The sequence below is a fragment of the Corvus kubaryi genome, unplaced genomic scaffold (assembly GCF_017639235.1).
Source record: "Corvus kubaryi isolate FWS band 111438036 unplaced genomic scaffold, C.kubaryi_AGA036_p1.0 37265, whole genome shotgun sequence".
In the NCBI taxonomy this organism is placed as follows: domain Eukaryota; kingdom Metazoa; phylum Chordata; class Aves; order Passeriformes; family Corvidae; genus Corvus; species Corvus kubaryi.
In genome coordinates, this window is record NW_024581080.1 from 114,467 (window position 1) to 129,634 (window position 15,168).

The following is a 15,168-nucleotide window of genomic DNA, read 5'->3' on the forward strand; positions in this document are numbered from 1 at the left end:
GGGGGAGGGGATGGTTCTCCCAATTTTTCAGCCCTGGATTGGGAATGGGAAGCTGGGTCAGGACAAGAGGAGCAGCTCATTGAGGAGGGAGAGACACTTGGGAACAGAGCAGGTCTTGTGCATTTTGAGCAAAACATCATTAAAAAAGTCACTTCCTGGCCAGGCATCAAAATGGCCAAATTCAAACAAGGAATAAAAATTCAACCCGTCCCAAGCAAAGTGGAACAACCTGGAAATGTGGCCGTGAGTGGCACAGGGGGAAGTTTGGAGGAGTGATTTTACAAAACCCATTGGAAATTTGTTCTCCAAACCTTTTAAAACCTTAGAGCTGAAGACTCTTGGACACCTGATCCCTTCTGGAATCACACTGTCCATCCTCCCTGAGGGATGGAGGATGGGAATTCCAAAAAAGCTGAAACCCCTTTCCTAGAAGCAGGTCAGGCCCTGTGAAATGCACCCAGTGGGAGCAGAGAACCTCTGAACAAAGGGGAACACAGCAGGTTTGATTTTTAAATGAGTTCTAAAAATCAAATCAACCTAAAAGGAAAAAAAAGAAAATCGGTATCAGGTGCTGCTTCCACACAGAAGCCACACAAATACCTACAGATTCCTTTCATTCCAGCACTGTTTTCCTTGAATTTCTGTAACTATTACGGCACCAATGAACCACTTAATCACCCCAGAGCAAACCCTCCTCATAGACCGAGGTATTTTTAGGAGGGAAGAAAATATATCCGAGTTCTCATTCCCGATTTCCATCTCCGAGGCTCCACCACTTTACATTTAACACCAGCTATAAAAGACACCCAAGCAATACAGGGGCTGCTCAGCCCTCGGTTTAAATCTGGATGCCTTCTTTTATTTTCTTTTTTTAAAATTGTTTTTTTAATATCAAATTTCTGCTTTAATTAGCGGCAAATGTAGGACACTTAGGGCCTGAAATGAGGAGACCTTCCTGCTCGTTTCACTGGAGCGGCACGGCCCTCAAGTATTAATTAAATCTTAAATTGCTTTCTGGGGCAGAAGGGCTGCTCTGGTTTTTCTGGTCACAGGAGCATTATCGAAAACAGGGTCTGTGCCATGCCCAGAGACATTCCGGGAATCCATGTGAGCTCCAGGAAAGCGGGAATTCAAAGTCAGACCTCAGTTTTCCCCGGAAAATGCTCTATCCACGCTCCAAGTTTACAAATGGCGGAGTGATTGAAGCAGCCAGAGAGGAACCAGTGAGGACGAGGAGCTCAAAGCCCACCCCAAAGTCAGGTTTGTTCAATTATTTGAATTCAGGGAAAAGAGGTGGGGACAGGAAAGGCAAAGGATGAGGGTGATAATGGATAATGGGGCTGGATTTAATTTACACCAAGATCTCCCTCAACACTCAGCCTTATAATAGTTTAAAAGAGGCAGAAATAGGCTTAAAATAGGCCAAACCCCGGAGTTTTTAGCAGAGGGTGCTCCCTCAAAACAGCTCGTGTAAAACTTGGGAAAGTGGAAGGTGTCCCATGGCAGGGATGGGAACTGGATGGGCTTTAAGGTCCCTTCCCACCCAAACCATTCCAGGATTCCAGGATTCCATGGTCTGATACCAATCTCTCTGTTGAGGAACCTTCCAAACCACTCCATGATTCCATGATCTGGTACAGTCTTGTTGCTAAGGAACCTTCCAGACCACTCCAGGATTCTGCGATCTGGTACCAGTCTCGTTGTTTAGGAACCTTCCAGACCACTCCATGATTCCATGATCTGGTACCAATCTCAGTGTTGAGGAACCTTCCAAACCACTCCATGATTCCATGATCTGGTACAGTCTTGCTGTTAAGGAACCTTCCAAACCATTCCAGGATTCCATGGTTCCGTCATCTGGTACCAATCTCGCTGTTGAAGAAACTTCCAAACCATTCCAGGATTCCGTGATCTGGCACCAATCTCATTGCTAAGGAACCTTCCAGACCACTCTGGGATTCCATGATCTGGTACCAGTCTCGTTGTTTAGGAACCTTCCCAGTCTGACATTCCTGAGATTCTCTGGCAGTCACACTCCCACCCCCAGACTGTGGCCGCTGAAATCCATTCAGATTTCCCCGGTTCCACCCCAGGTTTCCCAAGGCAGAGTCTTGGATGTCCAGCTCAAATCAGTTTATTCCTGGTGCAGCCACACAGGAACAGCCCGAGCTGGTGCCTCTGAGGTTCCTCAACAAAGAATTCCTGGGTTTTTATCCCCTCCCATGCAAAAAAGTTTTGCTTTTTTCCCGAATCCTCAGCTCCTGCCACATCCATCAGTGTCCCTCACCTGGCTGTGCCATAGCCCCTTTGTTATCCAAAGGTTTGGGAGTTTCCTGACCTCTTATCCCAGATCCCAGCCCCTCACAGCTCCACCTGCTCCAAAGGTGTTCCTCCACACCCACTTCCAAGGGGAAGCAGGGAACAAACCAAGGAAATGCTGAGGAATTGATTACAAAGGTTGGTTTCTTCCCCACTTTGGCTTTGAATTCCAAATCCATATAAAAACTCCACGGGCCTGAACCATGGGAAGCACAAAGATATCCCCAAACTGTCTTTGCTTCCTGCTCCTTCCAAAAAGGAGCTGAGGATGGGGCCAAACACAAAGCCAGAGGAGCTACCAACTTCCCAAAAACCAGCCAGGAATACTCCCTGGAGCTGGAGTCTGGGGGGTGTTTTTCAGTTTTCCCTGGATAAACAGAATTTCCTAACGCTGAGGGATAGGCCTGGTTTCTATGGCACAATCCTATTTCCCCACAGGCTGGTGTTTACGTGCTAATTAGCAAACAAATAATCAAAACAAAACCATTTTGGGCAGGTTTAGATTGGATTGGGAAGGAATTGTTCCCTGTGAGGGTGGGGAGGGGCTGGGATGGAATTCCCAGAGAAGATGCCCCATCCCTGGAAGTGTCTAAGGGAGAAGAGAAGGATCCAGGGAGAGCTCAGAGCCCTTCCAGGGCCTAAAGGGGCTCAAGGAGAGCTGGAGAGGGACTGGGGACAAGGGATGGAGGGACAGGACACAGGGAACGGCTTCCCAGTGGAAAAGGGGAGATTTAAATGGGATCTTGGGAAGGAATGAGGGTGGGGAGGGGCTGGGCTGGAATTCCCAGAGCAGCTGTGGCTGCCCCTGGACCCCTGGCAGTGCCCAAGGCCAGGTTGGAACCCCCTGGGACAGTGGGAGGGGTGGGTTGGGATTTTAAAGTCCCTCCCAACCTAAACCATTCCCTGGATAGTTTTAAAATTCCCAAGATCTCCGAAGATTTTGGGGCCCACAGGAGCTCAGAGACGGGTTCAGAAAGGCTCGAGAGGGGCAGGATTTAGGGAGGTGACTTATTCCACGTGACAGAGCCTTTCATCATCTTTATTTAGTGGGAGAGAATTCCAGAGCTCATTGCAGTCACCTTCCCAGGCTGCTGAGAGGAAAACCTGCCACGGGAAAATGCATTTGTGGTGCCGAACTGAAGCCAGGGTAAGGATTTCATTGGTTCCACTCTGCTCCAGGTGTGACGGATTTATGGGAGTCCTGCTGAGCTGCTGCTCTCCCCAAGCCTGCAAGAAAAGGTGGATCATGCTAGGAAGAGCTTGGAAAACTTCCAAAGCAGCACAGGGCAAACACAAAGTTCACTGATTTGTTCGGGAGCTGCTGCTTTTATGTTTCAAGTTGATTAGGAGCAAAAATTAACATTTCATGAAAGCCTCTGACAGGAGACAGGACCCTTTCATTAAACACAAAGTGTGTAATTAGTGATAATAACGATACCTGAGGGCTCTTTGTGCACAGCTCATTCCATGGGAGATGGAACAGGGAAACACCATTTGCGCCCATTGTTGGCAGCTGAAAGCATGAAAATTCCCAATTTCTTTTCGTAATCAGGACTAAACTCCACTTTTTAAACTTTAAACATTCACAAGGATGAGAGAAAGAATCCCAGTGCAACTCACTCGGAGTTCAGGTCTGAGCCTTGTATATTTTATACCTGTGAAGAACTCATTTGGGTCAGAAGGGTTTTCTGTACCCGATTCTGTGATAATTATAAGACTTATTAGGATGCACTGGAAGGAGCAGAAAGGCTCTGGATTGCCATGGATTTAATGAACTATGGGAAAAAATCCTCTCTTTTCCTCCTGGCTGAGGATTTTATTGTTGGCATCGCACAGACTCTTCGTTATTGGGTGCCCAGGGAAGCTCCTGGATCCCTGGAAGTGTCCAAGGCCAGGTTGGATGGGGTTTGGAGCAGCCTGGGATACTGGGAGGTGTGGGATTTAAGGTCCCTTCCAACCCAAACCAGTCTGGGATTCTGTGATTATTTAAATCAGGAGTTAAACCAGGAAAATCCCATTAAAATCCCAGCTGTCTTCACACACACGCTTGGACTTCATCATCTTGGGAATCTTTTCCAACATTTTCTGTGACTCCACAGTCTGGGATGCCCTTGCCTGCACTCAGAAACCCCCAGGGAATTCCCAAAAAATCTCCTGGCAGGGATCAAACTTCTCCAGGGTGGTGGCTCAACAATTTAACCCAAAATGAGACACCCAGAAATTCCATTTATTGGTGGAAACAGCCCCAAAACAACCCCTCAGGAATGAGGATGTCAGGGAGGGGATTTTGTATCTCCCAGCTCCAGCCCAGGGTGGATGAAGAGGTGTCTCCCTTTGATCCAACCCTTCCCAGCGAGGATTTATCCATTTTGTTCCAGATCCATTCCTGTCCCAGATCCATTCCTGTTCCAGCCTTATCACCGTGGAAATTCGGATTTCCCAGGTGTGATTGCACCTCCCTGAATCCAGAGGGGCTCCAAGGCTGGCAAGGCTTGGAAAAACATGCCCTGATTGCAAAATGTGCAATTCCAGCCTGTCCTGGCAGTGTTGAAATGCACAAGGAGCAGGAGGAGAGGAGGAAAAGGAGCCTCAGGTACCAGCATCCATCCAGGATGCATCCCTAATTTTGATTAGCTGGAAAATAACCAAACAATCCTGAGGAGGATGCTGAGCGCTGCTGGGAATGCTGCTGTCAGGTTTCATCGGAATGATTGCTGTGCAGACGAGGAAAATCAAAGCAGGACCTCGGTCCCAGGTTTTAATGAGTCCCAGGGAAGATCATTCCGTGTTTACAATTCCTCAGCTCCTCGGTAAATACGGAAGGACACAAGGCTGGAATTCCAATTTCTCAGGAATCCTGGTGCTCTGGAACTGAAAAATCCAGAATTTTCCATGCAGTTGAAGAGATCCTACTCATTTGGAGGCACTGCTTGGAATCAGAGGCTCAAACATCAGGAGAGCTGGAGAGGGACTGGGGACAAGGGCTGGAGGGACAGGACACAGGGAACGGCTTCCCACTGGGAAAGGGGAGATTGAAATGGGATCTTGGGAAGGAATGAGGGTGGGGAGGGGCTGGGCTGGAATTCCCAGAGCAGCTGTGGCTGCCCCTGGATCCCTGGAAGTGTCCAGGGCCAGGCTGGAGCACTCTGGGACAGTGGGAGGTGTCGCTGCCCATGGCAGGGGTGGCACTGGATGGACCTTCCAACCCAGGACATTCCAGGATTCCATGAGCTCACAAATTCCCACTGCTGAGAGGCAAAGAGGGTCAGAAGTAAGAGACAAATTTAAAATAGAAATAAATTTCCACATCCCAGCTTGGGCTCAGGAGCAGGGCAGGACTCCATGGAGCTGCCATTTCTCGGGATGGGAGGGAAAATCACTTTAGGGGTGGAAAAACTCCACTGATGGAAAACTCCAGGATTTCAGGGCTCAGAGGAGATGAGAGCAAGTTCCAAACTCTGTTTTAGTCCATTAAAACAACAGGGAGCAGCACCCCAGGCAGAAAACCAGGGACTGGCAGTGCTGGAATTCATTCCATGTGTCTGGAAAGAAAAGGATTGGTCTCCAATCCAAGAGGTTGCTGCCTTTGGGGAGAGCAGGAGAGGCAGAGTCCAGGTAAAATCCGGCTAAAAATGGTCTGGAGAAGGGAACAAAGAAACCACTCCCTGCTGCTTCATCCCTGCTGAACCCTGGAAAGAGGAGTTCAGGAATATTCTGCACAAATACCGAATCCAAAGGGTAGCTGACCTCAAACACAGTTTTTGCTCTGAATTAAAATAACCTCCAAGACCTCAAATTCCAATTTTTTTTCGCTCGCGTCAAGCAGGGGAAGGGTGAATTTGGAGTTCTCCTGTCAAATAAATGAACTTTTCTGAGTGTGCAGCATTCTGCTTCCATTTCCCACAGCCCCAAAAACACATCCTGGAGGAAAATTTTCCGTGGTGAAGAGATTTTTGTCTACGGGGAGGCTCTCTGGGTTTTCCCAGCTGCCCTCGAGGCTGCCCAAAGTTCTCCTTTTTGGGTATAAAATCTTGTGGGGAATAAATTGCTGGAATATCTCATTACAGGGGGTGGCTCCATCCAACAAGTTTCCTGTCATTAAGAGCTCTGGAAGTGCGCTTTGAGGGGAGCAGGGAGAGAAAACCAAACCCTGCTGAAAATTAACCCCAAGAGTGGTCATTCCTTAACTCCAGCCCCCTCTGCAATGGGAATTATTGAGGGAGTTTTATCTAATTCCGGGTGATTTTCCCCCAGATTGATAACAACTGATTGGGAACGGTGGGACTACCAAGATTTGCCTCTGGAAGCTTCTCTGAGTAGTTTAACCTCCCACCCAGACTCTTTTCCCTGGAAGTAGAGACAGGAGTAAGCAGCAGAGGAAAGAGCCGTGCAGCTCCCTGAGGTTTTCCGTGGGGATTGCAAAGACAGGGAGAACAAATACTGTGGCTTGTTCAGCATCGGGGTTGGAATCTGAACAGAAATTTCCATCCAAACAATGTTGCTCTGCTCCTGCTAATGCAGGTTTTTCCCCTGGCACCAAACAAGATCCTTCCTCAGCTGATGGAAAACTTGTTCTGAAAAACACCTTGTTGTTCAAAAAACCCCTTAAATGAAAAAAAGAAAACAAAACAAACGGAAAAATCATCTGGAAAACCCCCAAAGATTCCTGAGTGGGAACATTGTATCACCCAAATCTCCTTGTTTTTCCCTCAGTAATTGAATCCATAAAGATCCAAAAGATTTAATTATATTCCAAGGTTTTGCCTCCCTTTTCTTCTGCCTCAGGAAAACCTTAAGCACAGCAGCTGCTGTGAAATCCCACTCACATGGGTGGGGCTGGAGCAGGAATTGTCTCCCAGTCATCAGGAGCTCCATGGGTTATTCTGGGCTGCATCTTCCTAATCCCAGGGCTCTGAGGTTTTATTAAATCGCACAATGAGCTCTGGTGGCTTTTATTAAATCTCTCACGTGGAAATTCCAATCACAGGCCAATAGCCTGGAATGGAAGGTCCTATAAAACCATGGAATCTTGGTTTGGGTTGGGAAGGACATTTAAGCCCATCCAGTGCCACCCCTGCCCTGGGCAGGGACACCTCCCACTGTCCCAGGGTGCTCCAGCCTGGCCTTGGGCACTTCCAGGGATCCAGGGGCAGCCCCAGCTGCTCTGGGAATTCCAGCCCAGCTCCTTCCCACCCTCCCAGGGAGGAATTCCTTCCCAATATCCCATCCATTCCTGCCCTCTGGCACTGGGAAGCCATTCCCTGTGTCCTGTCCCTCCATGCCTTGTCCCCAGTCCCTCTCCAGCTCTCCTGGAGCCCCTTCAGGTCCTGCAAGGGGCTCTGAGGTGTCCCTGGAGCCTTCCCTTCTCCAGGCTGGACCTTCCCACCTCTCCCATCCTCTCTCCAGAGGAGAGGTGCTCCAGCCCTTGGAGCACCTTTTACAATCCCTTTTTTTTGTCCTGAACTTTAACACCAGCCGGGGAGGCGCTTCACAGGGACCCTCTGTCACCGGGGTTAACCCAGTGATGACTTTGTCCCACAGTTCCCCTGTCCCTGTTTTCTGCCAGCTCTGAACCGACAAATAAAAGGTTCTGTCCCCTGAGGAGCTTTCCCGGGATGTTTCGCAGTGTGTGGAAGCACCTGGCAGACCGGGCAGGACCCACATCCACTTGGAGCCCAGCAGCTCCATCAACACCCGCAGGACAATCCCTGCAGTGGGACAGAGCTGAGCTGCCCTTCTTAGAGCCATCCGAGGGCAAATCCCAAATTCCCTTCATCATTCCCTCCTCTCTGCCCCACCAGGAAGCACTTTTCCCATTGTTTGAGGCACGGGAATCTCCCCAGCTAAGCCAGCATTCCCAAGCACTGCTGCCACAGCTCCCTCCCTCCTCACCTGCGAGTGCAACGAGCTGAGTACAGACCCATCCCAAAGCTCTGCTGATTCCAATTCCCCTCCTCTTCAGCCAGGCCTGCTTTAAATCCCCTCCCCTCTCTGCACGGACACAGCGGAGCCGGAACGTTGGGCTGGATCCAGCACATTTAAATTCAATGGGCCTAACGCTGCTCGCTTTGCCTTTTCAAGTCTCCTCTTTCATCCCTGGATCCTGTGGTTGTTTCAGCCTTGACAGAGTGGGAAACACTGACAGCTCCAATACAGAAATATCTGAAACAGGTGAGGCGGGTCCGGATCCCGCGGGAAATGGCGCCACGTTCCCGATATTCACACTCGATTATTTGTGTGGTGAAATAAGGAAGGAAATTGCCGACAAAGCCAGGCCTGGCCTTGCTGCACTGCTCCACTTTGCCTTTCTCTCCTCCCCTCCTGGAATTGTCTCTAATGAGGAATGAGGAAGAACATCCTTGTTTCACACACTGGAGTGGGACGTCCAGGCCTGGGGCAGCCAGAGCTTCACCACCCCCACAGGGAGGAATTTCTTCCCAATATCCCATCTAAATCTCCCCTCTTTTCATTTAAAACTGCTCCCCTTTGTCCTGGCACTCCAGGCCCTCTCCAGGGAGTCCTCAGAGCACCTTCCAGGGCCTAAAGGGGCTCCAGAAGAGCTGGGGAGGGACTTGGGACAAGGGTCTGGAGTGGGACATCCAGGGATGGCACAGCCTCAGCTTCCCTCAGAAAGCTGTGCCAGGGCCTCACCTCCTCACAGGGAGGAATTTCTTCCCAATATCCCATCTAAATCTCCCCTCTTTTAGTTTAAAACTGTCTCCTTTCACCCTGTCCCTCCATCCCTTGTCCCAGGTCCCTCTCCAGCTCTCCTGGAGCCCCTTTAGGCCCTGCAAGGGGCTCTGAGCTCTTTTTTTCTCCAGGCTGGACATTCCCAGCTCTCCCGGCCCTGCTCCAGAGCAGCTCCAGCCTTATCCTAATGATACACACATGAGAATTCCTTCCCAATACCCCACCTAAACCTGCCCTTTGTCCATCTGGAACAGAAATGGAGCAAAAAGAAAGGATCCCCCTATAAAAGTTTAATAGGCTGAAGTGACCCCAACCTAACCCTGCTCCCCCACTTCCAGGGATTCCACCCAAAAGCAGCATCAGGGCTCACAGCTGGCTGAATCCCAGGAGCTCTAATCCCAAATCAATGCCAAATCCGCTCCTGTCCTTTGCCATCCACATCCCTTCTGCTCTCTCAGGCTTTTCCTGTCTCGCTCCTCCTGACTCGTGCTGGGGGAGGCTCAGCCCTTGGAGTTTATTCCTGGGATTGTATCCGTGTCCCACACACACAAATCCAGCTGAAATCCAGTCTGTGAGACACCAACCTCTCGTTATTAACCTGGGAAATGAGGTGCAGCCACCACTAAACCCCTTCCAGTTCAACCCACACAAATGTTGGTGTGTTTGGGATCCATTCCCATTAAATTTGCCGCCAGATTTTCCCAGGAGCACCGTGTAAAAAATTCCGTGCGAAGGAATTTTGACTCAATCACTTCAAAATTACTCCTTTCTTCCCCTTGAATCCTTCTCTGCTCATGTTTATGGAGAAGTTACAGTGATGAGGAATTTACTGGCATCAGCCAGAGCCTTCTGCTTGTGTTGTTCTTCCACTCAGATCCCGGTTTTCCACCCAAAACATTCCTTCTGGACTTTTGCAACTGGCAGAGAAATGAATTGGAGGGAGTGGAAGCAGAGGAACCCATGCCCACATGGCACAACAAGGGACAGAGGAGGGGGAACAGCTCCAAGCTGTGCCAGGGGAGGGTCAGGTTGGATGTTGGCAGAATTCCTGCATGGAAAGGGTTGTCCTGTCCATGGCAGCCCCCATTCCTGGGGGGATTTCCCAATGGATGTGGCACTTGGGGACATGGATTGGGGTGGCCTTGGCAGTGCTGGGGATGGTTGGACTCGGTGACCTCAGAGGGCTTTTCCAAGCTAAACAACTCCATGATTTTATGGATGAGTAGACACTGACCGCTGCCAAAGGTCACTGAGAAATTCCCACTTGGAGATCAAGAAGAGACCCAAGCTGACCATCCATAGGCAATTCCTGTGCCAGCTGAGATCACACATTGAAAGGAGAATTTGGGAATTTACCTCTCCAAGAGGATGGGCAGGAGAAGGATGTGACAGCAGAGACCAGGACAATCAAAATATTCTCTCCCTGTATCATCACTTTGATGTCTTGAGCTCACTTTCCAAAGCTTAATTTAATGGCATTTAACTTTTAATATTAAATATTTTTAATATTAATATTTTTAATATTAAATACAGAGAAAAATGGCAAAATTTGTGCTACCCTAACTTCTTAATGGATGCACTTCTGATCTTTTTTGGAACTTCTGCATGCACTTGGTTATTTTTTATAATATTTGTATATTATGTTTTTATTATAATGTAAAAAAACCCTTCAGTATTTATTATTCAGGTATTTAGCAGGCCAGCTCCCAAATTTTTACATTTTTTTTGGCCAATACATGCAAAAAAATTGCACAGAAACACTGAAAATGGAAGAATCACCTGCATTTACCTCATTAAGCACCTACTGAGTCAGAGCAAGCACCAACCTGTATTTCGGGACTGTCTCTTCCAGTAATCGAATTCCCAATGATTTACTGCAGCCATGGAGACAATTCCCAGCTATTGACTTCAATCCTGCAGGATTTAAACCTAATTAAAAGGAACTGAGATTGTCAGCCTCGAGCTTGGCTTTTTGCTGCTCTTAAGTGGCAGAAATAGGCAAACGAAGCCAAACAAGGAGTGAAATCAGCTGGGTGGGTTGGGAATTTTGATGATTCCCATTTCCCGGTTTTCCTGGGCTATGTCAGGCACGTTCCCTGACATTTAAAATGAACTTTTTTGGGCTACATTTATCAAAAGGCAACAGGTTGGATTCAGAGTGTTGCAAAGCTGACACCTGGATGGGGATGGTGGAGGATTCAGCCCTTGAAAATTTCAGGAAGCAGCAGCAAATCAGAGCTGACAGATGCTCCTTTGATCTGACAACTGGAACTCCCATGGAATGTGGAATTTCAGCTCCTCTCAGCTCCAGGACGGGCGGATCCACCCTGAGAAGTCGGTGCAGCTCACCCTGTAACAAGTGACAGCACCAATCAGCTGCCTCACAGTGGAGCTGCTTGGAAGAGCTCGGGATTATTTTCCTTTATTTTGACACCTCCAGACTCCACGGAATCCATCGGAAGATAAATCGGGAGTCACGTGCCTGGGCAGGGATGCCAATCTGTCACTCTGCCTCCTCCAGAAATACTCCTCCTGCTGGTGCAACAAAGGGAAGTGGGTTGGAGCCAGAAGAATTTTCCATTTGCAGCTCCCAGATTCCGGGTGTTTTATCCCAGGTTGTTTGCAGGGAGCAGGGAAGTGACAGCTCCATGCAGTGTTGCATCAGCAAAGCCTGAAATGCCATTTTCTTTTTATTAAACATTCTGGAATCAGCCCTCGCGCTCAGCTGAGTGGGAGAAAGATATTGCCAAGGATTCAGGGACTAAAGGAAGATTTAGGATATTCAATTCCTCCTAAGGAGGAGCTGGAGGAAATTTTGGAAGTGACATTTTTGTGTTCTCGATCCAACAGACAAAATACCTACAAAGGCATAAATGTTGGAATTGAAAAACAACGCTTTTGAAAATCCCTTGGAAACAACCCACCAGCAGCAGGGATGTGCACATGGGATCTGGGATTTCACACCCCAGTTCGGGGATTTGTTTTGGAATCAGCACAGTTTCCATCCCTAATTCCCTTCAGGTTTCATTGATGAACCCCAATAACTCAAATCCCATAAAAATCCTTTTGAGAACCATCAGCGAGCCTGGAAAGGAGGAAAGGACAGGTCACACCACCAGAAGTGTTGTTGTGGCAGAGCAAACCCTCCAAGGGGCAATTTTGCAGATGAAAAGTCAATTTTGGAGGCAAAGAACTGAAAGCTCGGAAATACAGCCCGGCTGCGTCATGGAATCATGGAACTGGGTGGGAAGGGACCTTAAAGATCATCTCATTCCAACCCTCTGCCATGGACACCTTCCCCTATCCCAGGGTGCTCCAAGCCCCATCCAGCCTGGCCTTGGGCACTTCCAGGGATGGGGCAGCCACACTTTCAGGACACCCTGAGCTCCAAAACAGAGCAATTCCATCTTTCCTGGCTATTTCCCTCTTCCATCCCTTCTCTTCCCTCACCAGGGTCGGATCCACGGTGCCCAGGGCAGGTTGTCCTCACTTACCCAGCATCCATCCACCACTCTGTCAGGTCCTTGGTTGTTCCCTGAGAGCTCCTACCCCTGATTTCCAGCACATTCCCCCAAACCTTCCCCCAGATCCAATTAAAGCTCCTCCATGGGTTTTTTATGGCTCCAAGCTCTCCGTTCTGGAGATTTGCAGAAACAATTTATTTTTCACGGCATCTCCAAGAGATAAAAGACAAAATGTCCGGATGACAAAGAGCAAACGGAGAGAAGGAGACTCTTAATGGTCAGGGGAGACCATTAATGTGAGGTGTTTAATTCCCGGTGTCCTGGAATGCGATGCAGGCAGTAACGTATACCCAGATCCGGGTTTTCCATCACTTCCCAGCACAGCTCTGACTGCTCGGCTCTTTTGGGCTGGAATATGTAAACCAGGAGCATTTTTCCTGGAGTGCTTGGGAGGGTATGAACGGAACTGAATCCACCAGGAGAAAAATCTCTGCAGCATCGCTCATCCCCCCTCCAGAACGGTTCCTCCCAGGCACAGCAACTCCATCCAGCAGTTTATTTCAGTCAGGACGGGCATTGCTGGGAGATGAAATTTATCCCCATAAAGAGATCCAGGACTACTCCTCTGAGGAATTTAGCTCCCGTTTCGAGGCCCTAAACACCTGCTGACACTTAAGACAGCGAACTCCACCTTGTGTGCTCTGTTACGCCATTTCCCATTCAATGGGATCACATTTCCTCTTGTCTTTCCAGGTTAAATGAGGATTCTCTTCAACAGTTGCTAATTTTAGGGGGTATTTAAACAATCACCTGCCGAATCTTTCGCTTTCCCAGGGGATTTAATTAGGGAAGACTGGGGTGTGTCTGCAAGGGCAGGGATACAGATTCCACTGCAGCTAAAAGGAGGGAAAACACTAAAACTGATCAGCAGGACCCCCCCCGAAATCTAAAGAGGCTGGAGAAAGGCAGCAGCCATTGCTCAGTGGCTCTAATTACCCCCATAATTAGTAAATCTGGTTAAGGAAATAATGATTCCTGCTCTCAGGGTGGCTGGCCCAGAACAATCCTCTGCATTTTTGTCGTTCTCAGTGGATTGTTGTGCTCAAGGCTGAAGATTCGAGGGGACACTCAGACTGCCAAGGCAAGAGAGGGGTTATTCCCAATGTCACTGCCACAGTGTCCCCAGATTCCAGATCCCACTGAGCAGGCTCAGACCCCTGCACAGGGCAGGTTTGAGCTCAAAATAGTGGATATTTATGGAATTATGGAATGGTTTGAGTTGGAAGGACCTTAAATCCCATCCAGTGCCACCCCTGCCATGGCAGGGACATCTCCCACTGTCCCAGGGTGCTCCAAGCCCCATCCAACCTGGCCTTGGACACTTTCAGGGATCCAGAGGCAGCCACAGCTTCTCTGGGAATTCCATCCCAGCCCCTCCCCACCCTCACAGGGAACAATTCCTTCCCAATATCCCATCCAACCCTGCCCTGAGGCTGGCAGGGATGGGTTCAGAGCTCTTTTCCCACCGGAATCCTTCTGGGATTCCAAGCCTTTTATTTGGTTGTTGATTTGTTTGGAACAGCACCAAACAAGCTCTGCAGCAACGAGTGAAATAAAGCCGGGTTCACTGCAGGCTGATTTAATGCACCGTTGAAATATTCCCTCAAATCTTCAGCCTCTTGGGCTCCCAGCACCACCAGCACCACAGAGTTTTCCTCTCCAGCTTGTTCCCAGCCTCCTTCCTGACTGTCTCGTGCTGAAATTAAGCTGAGAAAGCAGCGAAGATGGGGCAGGAGGAAGGAGAAAAGCCACATTTCTGCCTGTAATGTCACTTCCAGGGGTGTTGACACTTCTTTGAGCTGGGACTCAGGGCTAAACCCCACCTTCAGTCTCACTAGGGAGGCCCTGGTGTTTCATCTCTGCTGACAGGAGAGGTTCTCATCACCAGCTTAACACCCATCCCTGCAGAGGTGCTTCATCCCCCAGCTCCTTCATCCACACAGATCCTCACCTGGGCACAGGTGAGCTCCCCAAACCCCGCAGCTCATCCAGCTCGGGAGAAATTGAAGCCCTTTTTTTGTCACAAGAATCAGCCATAAGGCTCAGGGGCCATTGTCAGAGGAAAACAGATGCTCCGAGGGCTTTACAGAACCCCCTCTCCACCCACCAGGACCTGCCACCACATCCCAGCCCTCTCCACTTCCTGCAGCCTCTGCCATTCCTTTTATTGGAGCTGAAACACTCCTTTAGCCAAGCTGCTCTCAAGTGTGGGGGGAAGCTCACTTCTGGTGTTTGTTCCTTCTCCTCCCCGTGTCCTTCCAATTCTTTCCCTCTCCCCCCGCCACCTCCACCTGCTCCCACCGCTTTCCTCTTTCAGCAGCTCTGCCGATAAACACAAATGTTTGTTCCAAGTTTACCAGCCAAAAGCTCTTAATCATCGATGGTGGGGGTGGGATGGAGGGAGGGGAAGACTTGGGGGAGTTTTGGGGCCAAATTGTTGAGTTTCCATCTCAGGAGAGGCATCTCTGCCCCTTCTCCTCAGCCATTGGCACAAGGGGCTGTGGTGTCCTCCCTTCCAGTGCTCCTTTGAGCTTCCAGCCTCACTGCACCAGTTTCAGGGAATCCCTTGGGATTTAAGTCTTCTAACACCACCGAATTTTCTGCTGATCAACACAAATGTTTGTTCCAAGTTCAC

The 15,168-nt window shown here is 49.2% G+C and overlaps 1 long non-coding RNA gene across 2 annotated transcripts in view; it reads right to left on the minus strand.

The window, feature by feature from the left end:
• LOC121662986 overlaps window positions 1–15,168 on the minus strand; it is a 38,226-nt gene that overhangs the window by 19,176 nt on the left and 3,882 nt on the right. The window contains exon 3 of one of the 2 annotated variants that reach the window (XR_006015493.1): window positions 3,142–3,546. The exons of the other annotated variant lie outside the window; for it this stretch is intronic. This is a non-coding gene — a long non-coding RNA (uncharacterized LOC121662986). Of the gene's footprint in view, window positions 1–3,141; window positions 3,547–15,168 lie in introns of those variants that run through there. 2 annotated transcript variants of the gene reach the window in all.